Consider the following 15,848-nt stretch of genomic DNA (forward strand, 5'->3'; position numbering starts at 1 on the left):
CCACAAGTTAGTTAATTACTGGCAAGAAATCTTGGCATTATCCCTAGCTCTCTGATTGCTGACCTGGTTCTTACCTTCGAGGACCTCCAAAGCCATTTGTTAATAGAGGACAATCACAAAGAAACACCATGACCTACAATTTTACTTACCGTTTTTACATGTATTCAAACCTGGCAGAACAGACATCTCCCACTGGAGGTCTACACCATTAAATTATGATGCAGCTTAAGAAAACGTTGCCACTGGAACAACTTGCACCCCTGCCGAGGTGGCCACTAATCCACTTATAGATGAATCCTGCAATGCATTCAGTAATCGTGCTACTGAAGACTCCATAGAAACACTTGACATACCCATCTCCTGAGAGAAACTACTAGATAAGCTTTATGGTCTTATAGTCCTTACTTAGGCCCCAAATGTAACAAACAGGTTATTAGACTTAAAGAATGCAGCTGGCTTTTACAAATGCAAACAGAAAATCCTTCTCGTGTTCAAGGACTGGATTGTCACTTCATTGAGGGTTAGGAAATAAAAAACAGTACTGCTAATAGTATTATAAAAATAACACTGTCTTGTAAGGTATGAAAGATCCATATTTTGGGCTTGATTGTCTGGTTGGTAAAAATGGCAATCTGTTCAACTGATGAAAAACAGTTTACCCAACCTTCCATCTGTGGCCCCTGGCATTAATAAGAACGTTGTCTTTGTATGAAACCTTAGACTGCACCATGTTAACGTCTCTAAAGGCTGAGACTGAAGTGCTCTGAGAAGAGGGTATGTCAGTATGGAGTAAAATCTAAATAGCCTGAGTTCTTGTAGTCCAGGAGAATGACACATTTATCAGCAATCCTTTCTGGCGTGATCAGGCACATTACATTGAGCCAACTCTGATAATGGTCTGAAGCTATGGGAGCCACATGTTCTCCTTCACAAGCCGTCGTGCAAAATTGCCTATTTTTTCACAATCTTGTTCACATGATGAGGGTGGAACCATGATCCATTAAAGATTAAGTGAATTGATGACAAATACTCAGGTCTACCATAGACCCCGGGCAAGCACAATCTATTGAAACCTCCTTTTTGAGACAAGAGGAGGAACTGAGTTTTTGACATTTTTGCCTTTACCTGACTTGACTCCATGCTTTCATATATTTTGACTCAGATGTAGTAGTAGAATGGACAAGGCCTTTCCTGATAGAATGTTTCCCTTTCTCTAACCCACAAATCATTGCTGTGGACATCACAAGGAAATGCTAACCTAGAACTAGAAAGCCCATTCCCGCTTAGTAGCGCCACCCACTTCACATTCATGGTTTCTGCATATCTTTGTCGGCTGGGTAGTTCAACACATCTTGGTACCTGCAGTGCCAGATAACTCACAAGCCTTATGTATGACAATACAACGGCTTAAATATTGCAGCTTGATCCTACCCAAATAATTGACATCCTCTACTTCTACTCAACCTGGGACCATTGTCACACATAGGAACACTAATAGCATAAACTGTGATCCTCATTGCCATAGCAACCCACTTTGCTCTGAGAGAGGAGACTACCATGGAGCGATCTCCTGCAGCGCCCGATCTACAGGAGAGCCAATGGTCATGAAGGTCTCAGAAGAACCAGAAAGGTAGTCCAGAAGCCCATGGTGCTGGCTGCCTCCTTATGGAAGGAGGGGTCAGAGGACCGAATTTCACTACCAGCAGTTGAAGGGTCTGTTCTGAAAGAGAAATGCTTCAAAGACGAGGAACAGGTAGGTGTGGCTCATTTTTATTTCGAGAAACAAACACATTTTAATATTAATCTTGTAATAAAAACCTGGTTTTAGACATGAATATATGTTGCAGTACTCAAACTTCAACGAGGCTATACATAAATAGCATGAATAGCATGAGGTGAGGTGTGGTGGCACATAAATATGTTTCTGTGGCAAAGCTGCATTAATTAAACACGATTGGCAACTTCATTTCATAGCGTGCCTATTAAACTAATGTATGGCAAAGACCGAAATGCTCCATATTTGATTGATCAAGGCTCGGTTTCATGATAGCTCGTTGAAAGGAAATTAATCATGAAAACCGCAACACGATTTATTGTTTGGAAGCCATTTTTTATCCACAGCGGTAAAATCTGTGAGAGTGATAAAGTGCGTAATTCGTGTACTCTGCTCGAATAACAAAATCTGCTGAATGCAATGGATCAAACAGAAAAAAATGGACGCAGAGATAATGTCATCTAACCTGCACTTGAATACCATGTTATGATATGTTAAAATGGGATTTCTATAGCGCTCAGCTACTCCGAGGAGTGTCCCGGTGCTTCAAACCCAATGCGGAAACAGGAACAGGCGAACAAATGGCAAGTACTACTGAACAAACTGCCAGGACTTCAAATCCTTCCTGAAAGCTAACAAGTTGACATTCCTTCTCAAGGAAACTGGCAAAGCATTCCAAAGTTGGGGCGCCAAACGTCGAAAAGAGCGACCTCCAATGCGTGTTCGTCTAATCCCCGGGACAGACGCCAAGGCCAGCGAAGCTGACCTCAGCGATCTGGATGGCTGGTAGAAAGCTAGCCGTTTCCTGATGTATTTGGCCCCGGAATCATGGAGCGCTTTGAAAGCAAGCGTAAGCGCCTTGAAAACAATCCGTTTTCGGATAGGGAGCCAGTGAAGAGTTTTCAGAAGATCAGTAGCAATGGCTCTCCGATGGAGGCCAAAAATGGCTCGTGCAGCCGAGTTTTGCACTATTTGCAAATGTGAAAGGAGATATTCCGGCAAGCCGAGAAAGCACATTCGCATAATTCAAGCGAGAGCCTATTAAAGCCTGCACAGTAATGTTCCTCTGATCAAGAGAAAGCATAGGAAGAAATTTCCTAAGCATTTTGAGAAGGCCAAAACATTTCCCTACTAGACCTACTTGATTCAGTAACTATTTTGAGATATTCCGCCACGGAAAGTAAAGTGTTAATAATGATTGACAATGACTCGGTCAGAATCTCCCATTAGAAATACAGGTAAAAAAAATAATCACTAGAGCAGGAAGCGCAAAGTTAGATATCGAACGGTGCAACCCATAGGACAATGTGGTATTTAAAGCGCTCGTTAGATAACCAAGCTCTCTCGGATGTTGTACAATAAACATCCAATTGCTGAAAAGCTGTAGAATTCCATTGGAATGCAAGAAGGACTATTTTACACGTAAACAGTACACTCGTGTTTGTCACATTCAATAACAAATCTCCATATATACACTCCATGCAAAAAAAGCAATCGTTTTGGCTACTTTTTTCTTCATCATTGGCAAAGGGGATAGGGCGGGCTTTAATGTGGTAAACGGCTTTTGTGAATAGCCGTGTTCTCGTGTGTTGGCGCATTAAACCCTGCCCAGATACATTGGTTTTTGTCAATGCTTGTTCATTTTTAGCGCAATTTACTAGGCAGAGGTTCAGAACACTACACTCATCAGGCAAGTCACTGAGGTGGTCGCTGTTCCCAGCAAATTAATGTTTGGAAAAATAATCTGGATAGTTTATTCAGATATGAAAATGTTGCAGGTCAGTGACAGGGGGCACCAAAGTAGTGAAACACACCTACAGGCAGCTTCAATGGTTTATTAGTGCCTGCACTTTAATGCAATCAAATGCAAAGCTCTCAACTGAAATGAATGACATTTATTGAAGTTGAATGCAAACAGAGTATGAAGTAATACAATCTGACTTCACATTTCTTAATTCTGAATTGATAGGTCACTGACAGGCTCAACATTTTTTTACAAGTCCACAATATATACTGAGATGTTTCGAGGTTTGCTTTGAGCTCAGAAAGCAGCAACAGTTTAAATAACCGCATATTCAGATGTATAGATTACACTGAAGTTTATAAAGTAAAATCGTTCCTTAACGCCGTCTTTTATTTTTTGATTGTATGCCTTTAGAAACTTCGTGAAAAGGAAAGTATTTCGAGTTAAAAGATGAACTATAGATTAACAAATGGAAGCCCACATTTCCAAACACTAAAGATTCAATAATTGCTCAATGTTCCATCCAATTATCTAATGCCTAGGCAAGATTCCCTTCAAGTGACCTACAAATTACAGAAATATCAGATAAAACAAAAATACATTTGGATTACGTTCACAGAGAAGGGAACGTTTTCTGTGACATACAGCTGTGAATAATATTGGCAGGCACTACATAAAAAAAAAAATCGGTAGGAAGATTGTGCAAATTGTGAGTGCAGTCCCTATCAATTTGGTTTCATTATTTATAAAAGCATCCAGGTATGGCATATCAGGTGTTTAAGTACTAACAAGCATTAAAACAGGATGATTGATATAAATGATCATTTAAGAAATATTCACACGCTGTCAATTTATTTTCTATCTTTTTGTCACCATGAAAACATACACTACGTAAGGTATAAGATGTAGTAATTAAACACTTATAATCGGCATTACCTGAAACAAGCAATGAATACATTGTTTGACACAGGTAGTACATTCTAGATATTCAAGGTTGTAATACTATGTATTAAATTAACAAACACCTTGTGCCATAAAAGGGCATAATCCATAAATATTGGAAGTGAAAGAGATAAGAATGTCAAAGGGTCCTTCAGAGCATATGCATTGCACCATCAACATGCAATTCAAGAATAGGACAATAAATAGACTTCAACAACTGAAGGAGTAAAATAAATAAGCTTATAAAATATTTCATAAGCACTAGCCAAAATCCTCATAGTGTACTGAAACATAATATAGCTATCTCAGACATTTACCTAACGAATGAAGTCTGGCTTTTGAATGCAATAATGTGTTATTAGTTTCAAGTAATGCTCTACCTGTAACTAAATTAATTCTAGGAAATTTATGTTTAATTTGTAATAAAAAGGAAAAAAGAAGTGTTACATACTTGTCAGGTCACCGCAGCTTGCACCCCAATTGCCACTGCCATTGCAGACAATGACCGTACCGGCACAACTACCACACATCACACTGCTACAAGTGTAACAACGAAGAGAGTTTGAGGGCCCCCAAAGCTATACGAATGGCCTCAATTTCTATACATTTTTGTTAATGTATATTGAATTAATAAACAACTGTTCTACTGATCTCCAAATGACACAAATAGCGCACTCATGTGGCAGCTGTCATACGTGCCGGTGTTGACAATTATGTGCTGGTGCTGAGCACCGGAACCCACTGGCGCAAATTAAGCACTGCAATTGCTACTAAAAGGTCAGTGACCTACTGGAAAGATGTTGATGGGTTGGACCACACCGAGGGACAATAACGTAATCAGCTTCAGGTGATGCCCTATGAACAGAACTGCATCAGCAGCCCCCAAAATTTAGAAACAGAGCAAAGAGTCAAATTGTGAGCTGCTTTTGAAAATCTACCATAGCAGTCCTTTGTGTTGGATCAATTAACTTGAAGTTGATAATGAGCAGTACTGGGGACTAGGGAGGTAATAAAGAGTACAGCAAACTGCTTCACCCTTTCAGATTACAATGACAGTTGAGATTTTTGTGTATTTAGAGTGTGATGCAATTAGCTCTTGGGAATTTCCAGAGGCAGCACAATCCACTAGAGTGTTTGTGATGGGACCTTAAGCATATTCTTATTTGGTGTAACATCAGAGCACAGCATGGCTTAAAAAGTTGCAAAAGGAAGGACTAATTCAGGAGAATTCTCATATGTCTTTTTCGTACAACAAGGGGGGCCAAGTGTGTCCTCCCATCCTTGCATTTCTGTGCATCAAAAAATCCAGAGCAGGCAAATCAAAGTACTTCTGTGGCTGAAACTCAGCCATCGCAGTAGGTTTTAATGAGCAAATAGTTTGCTAATGCCATATTGCTTGCTTTTCTTATCACATTGAGATCCCTTCTATTCTCAAACTATGGGCATTTCCTGGAAGCAGAGCATGCTGGGACTGCCTGCCAAACGCAAAATCTATTCACAAGGCAGCATCCAACGAAGCAGGAGAGGTTGCAGAAGGCCTTCAGGTGGGAGGAGCCAGATTCAAGAGGAAAATGTGCCCTATTCCCCAAAAATAACACTGCATAGCAGCACTGGTTGATATCACAGACACAGGCTTTCTTTTCATTCAGTAGACCTGAAAATGTCTCGAGATGATTATGTGAACTGCACACCGGTACAAGGAGTGGGGCACTTCTTTTGGAAATGCGCGGTTTGCAGGTTATGAGAAACACCGCGTCACATGACGTGTCTCAAACATAAAACGTATATCCTATCGTTTAAGGCAAGTTCTCCCTCAATTTAATTTCCTCATATTGATATAGTAGCAATTGTAAAACATTAGACGCTTTTTAGACAAAAATATCCATGTATTCTGTTACAATGTATGCACTAATCTTTTTGTTTCAGTGAAAACGAACAAAACTAAAACTGATCCAGAATCATGAATATATTTGCTTTATAATGGAATATGAACACAAATATTTTAATTGAGTATGTACGGAAACAGTCCTACGCTTCACACAGCACAACAATTTCAAAAGCTGTATATTTAAATATTTATTTTGAGATCAAGACTCTTTACTGAAAAAATGTCAAAGAAAAGGCTTCAAAATATTATGAAGGCAGAACCCAAGTATAAATATTCGAGATAATTCTAAACTCCGCATTTCAGTTGCTCCTTGCCATCTATACAAGTTGAATCTAGAAAAAATACAGGACTTTTGAACTGGAATTGCAGGTGTTGTATTTCCGTTAATAATTAACAGGGAATACTTTGATTGTTATTTGTTTTGCTCGTTTTGTGCAGTGGTAATAGTAGCGCTCACATCACTGATTTTAATACATTCATCAGTACCTGATTGTGCCGGTGCCACTGGCCACAGCGTATCCCTACTTTGTGCCCCATCCTGTTCCGGTTTCACTTTTGCTGCCATTTTGTTGTTGTTGTGCTTCGGAGCCCGTCCTCTCCACCCCGCTCCCGCCTCCCAGCTGCTCCTCCCTCGCTCCGCCCCCTCCAATCTTCACTTATGTCAGATGCTTTTGCGCGCAGCGGACGCGCCCCATGCGCGCCGAAGGTGCGCCAAAGGTAAGCCCGTCTGCGCCCGTCCGCGCCTGGACCGCGCCCAGCGCCCGACCCCCTGGTCCTCGCAAATCCCACTCCACCCGCATAACGTATGATGCCGCATCCCTTTCAGCACTCAACCACGGCCGACTCCAAGAATGCTACCAAGCCGCCCCAGGACACACCCATGGACCCTTCACCTGCCACCCCTGCAAACTCGACTGCATCAGGACCCACACTAAATCCACAGACTCCAAACAGTACGCCGACACTAACCACCTGAAGTGCATCCTACTCAACACCCGCTCGGTCCACAGACACACCATTGAACTCTGGAACCTACTCGGCACCACTTCGCCGGACGTCGCCTTCCTTACAGAAACCTGGATGAACGCCTCATCAGCTCCCGACATCGCCATCGCCATCCCGGACGGCTACAAGATCATCCAAAAAGACCGCACAATCTACACAGGAGGAGGCATCGCCATCGTACATAAGAACTCCATCCGCATCACGACCAGCTCAGATGATAACCTCACAGCCGCCGAACACCTTCATTTCCAGATCCACACCGACCCCAAAACCACACTCAAGCACCCTCATCTACAGACCACCAGGACCCCGCACACAATTCAGCGAAGACATCACGGATTTCATCAGCCCACACGCCCTCCCCTCTGAGGACTACATTCTACTGGGAGACCTCAACTTCCACCTGGAAAAGAAAAACGACAGCAACACCACCACCCTCCTGGACAACTTGGCCAATCTCTGACTAAAACAACTTGTTGATACCCCCACCCACTTTGCCGGGCACACACTCGACCCAATCTTCACCTCCAGCAAACATCTCCTTCAACCACACCACAGCTCTCCACTGGACGGACCACAGCTGCGTCCACTTCAACTATAAAAAGACCACGACCCACAACCTCCCTCAACCAATCCCCCGAAGAAACTGGAACAAAATTACCACCGACCAGCTCCTCACTTCACTTCACAAAAACCCTCCTGCCAAATCATCTGACCCTAATCAAGCTGCCACCAACCTCACACAATGGATCACCCACAGCGCCGACGAACTAGCATCCTTGAAAAACCATCAAATCAAGCAAAGTAGCAAAAAAGCCCCCTGGTTCAACGATGACCTTAAGACATCCAAGAAGTTCTGTCATACCCTCGAGAAAGCCTGGAGAAAAAACCCTACCACTGACAACCTCACCACCTTCAAGAACGCCACCCGCAAGCACCACCAACTGATCCGATCCACCAAGAAATCAGCATTCAAGGATCGACTTGACAACAACGCCCACAACAGCAAGGAACTATTCAACCTAGTCAAAGAATTTACCAACCCCACCTTCGGCACGAACGACATCACCCCATCCCAAGACCTCTGCGACTCCCTAGCCTCTTTCTTCCACAACAAAATCACCGACATACATAACTGCTTTGAAAACCAGTCCGGAGACCAGTCCACTCCACCCACCCCCGAACCAAATCCCCCCTCTAACAACCTTTGCGCCTGGGACCCAATCACCACTGAAGACACCATCCACCTGATGAACTCCATCCACTCAGGATCGCCTACCGACCCATGTCCCCACCACATTTTCAACAAAGCAGACTCCATCATCGCACCCCATCTCCGAAACGTCATCAACTGCTCCCTCAACTCCGCTACCTTCCCGGAAAGCTGGAAACATGCCGAACTCAGCGCCCTTCTGAAGAAACCCACAGCAGACCCCACTGAACTTAAGAACTACCGCTCCATCTCGCTCCTCCCAAAGTTATTGAGAAAGCCGTCAACAGTCAGCTCGCCACCTTCCTCGAATCCAACAAATCCCTCGACCCCGCACAGTCCGGCTTCCGAGCCAAACACAGTACCGAGACCGCCCTCATCGCAGCAACAGACGACATTCGAACACTCCTGGACAATGGAGAAACAGTCGCCCTCATCCTACTCGACCTCTCCGCAGCCTTCGACACAGTCTGTCATAGCACCCTCATACAATGCCTCAACAATGTCGGAATACAAGGAAAAGCATTGGACTGGATCATCTCGTTCCTCGCCGGAAGAACCCAGAGAGTCCGCCTCCCCCCTTTCAGATCGGAGCCCACCGAAGTCATCTGCGGCGTACCACAAGGATCTTCACTCAGTCCCACCCTCTTCAACGTATACATGAGGCCCCTTGCATCCATCGCGCCCCAACACAACCTCAACATCATCTCCTACGCAGACGACACCCAGCTGATCCTCTCCCTCACCAAAGACCCAAACACCGCCAAAACCAACTTACACGAAGGAATGAAAGATGTAGCCGAGTGGATGATGAACAGCCGTCTAAAACTGAACTCGGACAAAACGAAGTCCTAATCTTAGGCTCATCCCCCTCTGCTTGGGACGACTCATGGTGGCCACCGGCCCTGGGAATAGCACCCACACCAACGGACCACGCACGCAACCTGGGATTCATCCTGGACTCCTCCCTCTCGATGACCAGACAAGTCAACGCCGTTTCTTCATCATGCTTCAACATCCTACGCATGCTCAAAAAAACATTCCGTTGGATCCCCACCGAAACAAGAAAAACGATCACCCACGCACTGGTCACAAGCAGACTGGACTACGGAAACACCCTTTACGCCGGAACCTCAGCCAAACTACAGAAAAAACTCCAACGCATCCAAAACGCTTCAGCAGACTCATACTTGACATCCCCCGCAAAGCTCACATTTTCGGTCACCTGAAAGACCTCCACTGGCAACAAGAGGATAACGTTCCGACTCCTCACCCACGCACACAAAGCCCTCTACGACCTAGGTCCCGAATGCCTCAACACGCGCCTGTCCTTTTACATCCCCACCCGCCAACTCCGTTCGTCTAATCAGGCCCTCGCCGCTATTCCGCGCATCCACAGATCCACCATGGGGGGGAAGATCCTTCTCCTACTTAGCGGCCAAAACCTGGAATTCTCTCCCCACCCACCTCCGCCTTACACAGAACCACCACTCCTTCAGAAAGCAACTTAAAACTTGGATATTCGATAAGTAAAGTACCCCCCCCCCTCCTCCCACAAGCGCCTTGAGACCCTCTGGGTGAGTAGTGCGCTATACAAATTTCTGAACTTGAACTTATCAGCCCATATTTATCAGGTGAGAGAAACCTCAAAGGAGAAGGGATACAAAGAGCCATTATGCTTGTTCTATCCTAAAAACGACTCCTAACATTTTCAAAAGACCACAAATATAAAAGACCTTTGATACGTGTTGAACACAAGATTAGTTTGACACTTTCAAGGAGACAAGAAAGAGCTCCTGCAGAAACAAAACTTAGCCACAGGGGTTTCCATGAATAAAGGAATGTTCATGGAAAAAGCTGCAGATTTTGGTCAAATTTTGAATCCTGCAAATCCTTCAGGGACACCAAGGGATTAGATAATAGACGTTCATAAACATACACATCATGGCTTTTTTTCTTAAGGTCTTTTATGACTCGGTCCCAATTTGTTTCCATTTTTTAAAATTTTATTTCCCAAAATAAATAAGCCTAAATCATGGGTAATAAACAGCGGTCATTCAAGTCAACAACAGCGATTCACAGACCTTCCCGTCATGGTCTAACTGAACAGAAGTGTTTCTGTGGGCCATTAAAGGAATTCAAGTCCTCAAAGGCATGTCCACCTGAATATGTTTGGAATACAGATGCTGACTGGGAGGCTGCTCCTGTGTGTATTAAATACAATACCTCAAGCTCCAGTGATCAGGGCAAGAAAAACACCCTCTGACACTGCTTACTGTAGAGATCGCCCTTTAGCCAAAAGCAAGTAATGATATTACCTAATTCAAATTACCCTTGTAGGACGTGTTTACATTATAATGGGTAAAATGAAGATAAAACCTACAAACAAAAAATGTCTGCCTCTGCGATTGTTAAACGTTATTCTTTCATCCATTTCCATCTCCCATTGTTTAATTTTCAATTCCAGCATCATTTGCAGCAGTCTGTAGAATGCCAGTTTGGATAACTCTTTCACTAATGAAACCATTCCTGTAACCAGTATTAATGACTGCTTTTGACCAAAGTTTAACTTCTGCCTGTTCACCAAGATGTAGTAGTTAAAGGTAGTTTCTGTTCAGTTGAGAGCCACTCTGTAATCAAAATGCTGGTTGTAGGTTTGTCAATGAATCAGATTTTAAGACAAGTAGCAAAGAAAGCACCGTAATGAAGGATTGCAAACTCAAGCAGTAAACCTCAGCTGCTGAGGCCACACCCATCGACGCACAGTTTTATCAACCATGTCATTCTTTTCGAAGAGACAATCGAAGCTGCAGTGAGTCCTATCAACGTTCAATGTAGAATATCTCAGCTATGCCTTTGTGAACACATGGCACCTCAACAGATTTGAAATGTGAGGAAGGACCTTTGTTCTATACACGCGTTCCAAAATAATGTTTTCTCTATAACAGTGCTGGGTAAAACTCTTCTGAAACTGATAAATAACTTTTGAAGAAAGTGCAGTTATTACTAAAAACTAGTTAAGTCATTCCTCAAGGATACTGAGCATGACACTATTGCAAGGCTACTATTGACCTCTGCCTTTAAAACCGTAACATGATCACTGAAATCGCATCACTATGACACTCAAAAGATGGCACTGCCTACCACTGTGCTCAAGATTAAAACAGCAGGCTAGTTACACATTAAAAGTAAAAGATTCCATCATCCATGTGGCATTGGCACTTACATCCCTACACTGCCAATAGGAGACAGGCCTGCGACGCCCCTGCATTGAAAAGAAATGGGCTTCTATAGTGGATAAGCATCTCTTATTCCATGCAACACTATTCCACACGCTTCAATTCTACATAACACATAGGGCTTATCTTACCTCTGACAAAATAAACCAATACTACTCTATTACTGATGCGGTTTGTCCCGGCTGTGTCCTACCCCCAGCTGCGTCCTGCCCCATGCTACTCTCCTCTAGAAGCTCTGGACCTGCCAGTCACTCTGCAACCACTAGCTAGACATGACCACACACTAACTGAACTGCACAGGGCAGAACACACTACATACCTGGGAGGTGAGCCTCTTGGGTCTGAGGCACAGGGACAAAAAACATAAGGCCACCACTTGCTTCAGTGATTAAGGGCTCCTCCTGGCCAAGCGCTTGATCACTCGCAGGTGGAGAAGCCGTCCTCCCCTCGTGGTCGGTGCCTGGGGAAGTTCAATGCAAGCTTGGGCTCAGGCTGAGGGAAATGCTCTGTGCAGAGAAAGTAGGAGAGGCCTTTGTATAAACTGCCTTACATCTTGTTGGGAGACCATACTAGCTGATTTCCTTACTGCCTTATCACCAGCTGGTGACTCATTTGAAGATAACGGGATCCCCATGATCGTGGGCCCTATGGCCGCTCATCCCCTATGGAGGTGCTAGACGGGCGTCCCTGGAAACCACCTCCTCACCGCATTGTCAGTGTCTTACAGGCCACTGTTCTACATTATTGCCACCTTCATCCCTCCTTTTTCTCCTTTATTTCTTCACACACATTTACAGGGCACGGACTAGTTACTGTCATTGATAATGTAAATTTATTATACAGTTTATCACTTCAGATTTTCGTAATTCCTGAAACTCGAGACAATTTGATTGAGGTGCTGACATTACATGTATCACGTTTATACTACACTAGCAGCCTGTCCCGACGTTGTCCGGGCATAAAATAGAATGTGTGTATTTGGCAAGGGCAATTTATTTTAAAATCTCGCAGTAGACAACATTTTTTGTTTCATTAGAATAGGGACGGAGAAGGGCCAGCTGCAGCCCTGGTTGATGTTAGCAGGCGCGTGTAATTGGTGTAGTGATTCGCCGCCTGAGCCCGGCTACAGCCCTGGTTGATGTTAGCAGGCACGTGTAATGACGTTGAATAAGAGTTATCAGCTGCAGGTAAATCCGTTTAATGAGAGAGTTCAGTGACAGCGAGTAGGAGAGGCTGCAGTAATTGTCCCCGCAGACACGCTCATTTGCGTGTTCCCCCGCTTGAGGCCCAGATGCAGGCCGGTTTGATGTTAGCAGGTGCGTGTACCCCCGCTTGAGGCCCAGCTGCAGGCCTGGTTGATGTTATCAGGCGCGTGTAATTAGTGTACTGATCCGCCGAATGAGCCCAGCTAGAGCGCTGGTTGATGGTAGCAGGCTCGTCTAATTTCATTGAATGAGAGAGTGCAGTAACAGCGCGCAGGAGAGGCTGCAGTAATGTTACTTACCAGGCCTCCAGCTGAACGCGTTTGTCATGCCCCCAGCACACGGCCCCAGCGGACAATCTTCTGATTAATGTGCGACCCACATGGCATGAAGGGCGGAACGTAGCACATGCCCCCAGCGTTTCTCACGCCCCCAGCGTGCCCCTTGATGCGGCGCAATTGCGTTCACATGGCATGAAGGCCGGACACACGCCCCCAGCGTTTCTCACGCCCCCAGCGTGCCCCTTGATGCTGCGAAGCAACGTAATTGGCGCTTGTATGTACGACTCACATGGCATGAAGGGCGGACACACACCCCCAGCGTTTGTCACGCCCCCAGCACACGCCCACGATGGGATGGCCGTACCACACGCCCCCAGCGTTAGTCATGCCCCCAGCCCACGCCCACAGCACAACGCAGACACGCCCACAAGGGACTACTTTGCTGGCACAGTTCTTTTACCTTTTAAATGTATATGGTGTCCTACGGTACAATTGTATGTCTTGCACTGTATAATTGTGATGAACACCACTATTTCTTGAAGCATTAATAAAAACAATTAAAAAAATATATATATGTATATGGTGGCCGTCTGCATAGCCTATGTCCTTCTGCTGCAACTGCCCTTTCCAATGCTGTATTGGGTGTTGTGATTGGTGCTGTGGTTACTGAGATTACCCGCCTCAAAGGTTTGGGCTCTCTCTTTATAATATTAGTATGGATTACTGGCACCCCCTTTTTCAGTATTTGTGTAAAAAAAGAAATAAGGCCCTAACAAAAAAAGTAAAATATTTCAGACTGTTTACTTGTATACATATATTATATTGTGTTGCCGTTGCAGAATGTGTTCCATTTCTGATTGATACCACTATCTTTTAGATTTCTTATGCGAATGCACAACACTAGGGAAAAGCCTCAATTCAGTGCTTCATGTATGTTTAGTACTCATTTTTTTCCTTATTCTTTTTCCGATACAAAAAAAGAAAATGTTATATTCTCAGCTTACAGGAAATGTTATTTACTTATTTTGTATGCCAATTTGCATTTTTGCTCACTCATGGGCAAAAATGAGCGGTATTTTGACTTCGGGGCTATGAGGTTCTGGTACAAACACAGTATCGCCTCAAATCAGAACACCAGCATGCTTCTAAAATAGTGAATTGGAAAAGAAAAAGGTAATAGACAATCATATTGTTCAGATCCAAATTAAATATTTTGTGTACAATCATCTCATTGAAACTGAAAAGGCAGGTCGATCCACTATGGATTATTCAAAGTGGGTAATCATCAGGACTTTGGTACCTGTACAGGGTCAATGTAGCAACGTGTTGGGGATATATCAAAACAAATTAGTCAAGTGCGTTAAAGCCAAACTAACCAGAAACTGAGCCAATGTAGAAATCATGCTCCCCTCAAAAAAAACATTTCAAATGGTTCCTTTGACATAACAATGACCCTTGGGAGTCCTAACCCCATTTAAACATTACTTGGAAAAAACAAGAAAAAAAGCGTTAAGGTATATGTTTTTATAATAATTATCTGTCCCTAGATGCTAGCGTATGGAGGTATGACTGGTAGGTCAATAGCAACAGTCATCAAACAATTGAGGCCTTTAGGATCTTACTTAAAAATGATGGCATCCGTTAAGCAACAGTTAGAAGCTGTAATCCACAATTCACTTAACTTTACTTGCATAACAGAAAAAAACAGTGCATATTAAAAGAGTTCCATCTTACTGTACAGACAATCATGGATGAATATCAATACAAGCACCAGAAGCCGCCCTAGAACTTTTGCTGTCCTAAACGATCCACAAACTGATGCTGAACTATCTCAGAGAATTGACAAAGAACACTTTTTTCTATCACTACTAAGAAATCAGAAGGGCAAGCCTTGGCTATGCTAGATCTTGCATTGCACAGACTCTTGACAGCAACAAGGGCTTTAATTTCTGAATCTCCTTTATCTGTGAAAAGTTTGCTATTAATACAGAACTACGACCAATTGGATACATCCATCAGCCTAGTTAATGCATGTCTGCATAACAGCCATATCCCACTGTAGCCTTCTCAAATGAACTCTATTTGAGAAATAAGGAGGAGCCTTAAACAGCAAAGGCAGAACAGTGGCTACGAAGTAAAACCCCAGAAAATACAGAATTTCGCCAGTTAGGGCTAGAAAACAAATGACTTGCACAACAGTCATGCAACTCATAACTCACTCACAAAACGCAATGCTATGTTCATATTCTTCACATTAACAGTCTTAATGCTAAACGTTTATGGCGTTTGTAATTGTATATTTTATATTAAGGTTGAATTTTATTATCTAAAAACAAAAGCCCCTCAACAAGAACCAAGGCTTTAAACCATTTTATACATAGCAGTGGTTCCTAATGGAAGAATATGTGTATACTTAAACAAGTGCAGAATCGCATGAATGAAACTGTAGTAGGACCTATCTATGGAGAGCCCCAATAGTGAGATCACACATATATTTTAATTCTAAACATTAAAACATACGTGATAATATTTAGAGTATATTGTCCAAAAACATATACACATT

The 15,848-nt window shown here is 43.5% G+C and overlaps 1 protein-coding gene across 17 annotated transcripts in view; it reads right to left on the reverse strand.

Moving 5' to 3' along the window:
- The window catches only part of CAMK2D (calcium/calmodulin dependent protein kinase II delta), an 805,387-nt gene that overhangs the window by 147,884 nt on the left and 641,655 nt on the right, over positions 1-15,848 (reverse strand). The gene's annotated exons all lie outside the window — the stretch shown is intronic.

This window comes from Lissotriton helveticus, chromosome 2_1 (assembly GCF_964261635.1).
Source record: "Lissotriton helveticus chromosome 2_1, aLisHel1.1, whole genome shotgun sequence".
NCBI lineage: Eukaryota > Metazoa > Chordata > Amphibia > Caudata > Salamandridae > Lissotriton > Lissotriton helveticus.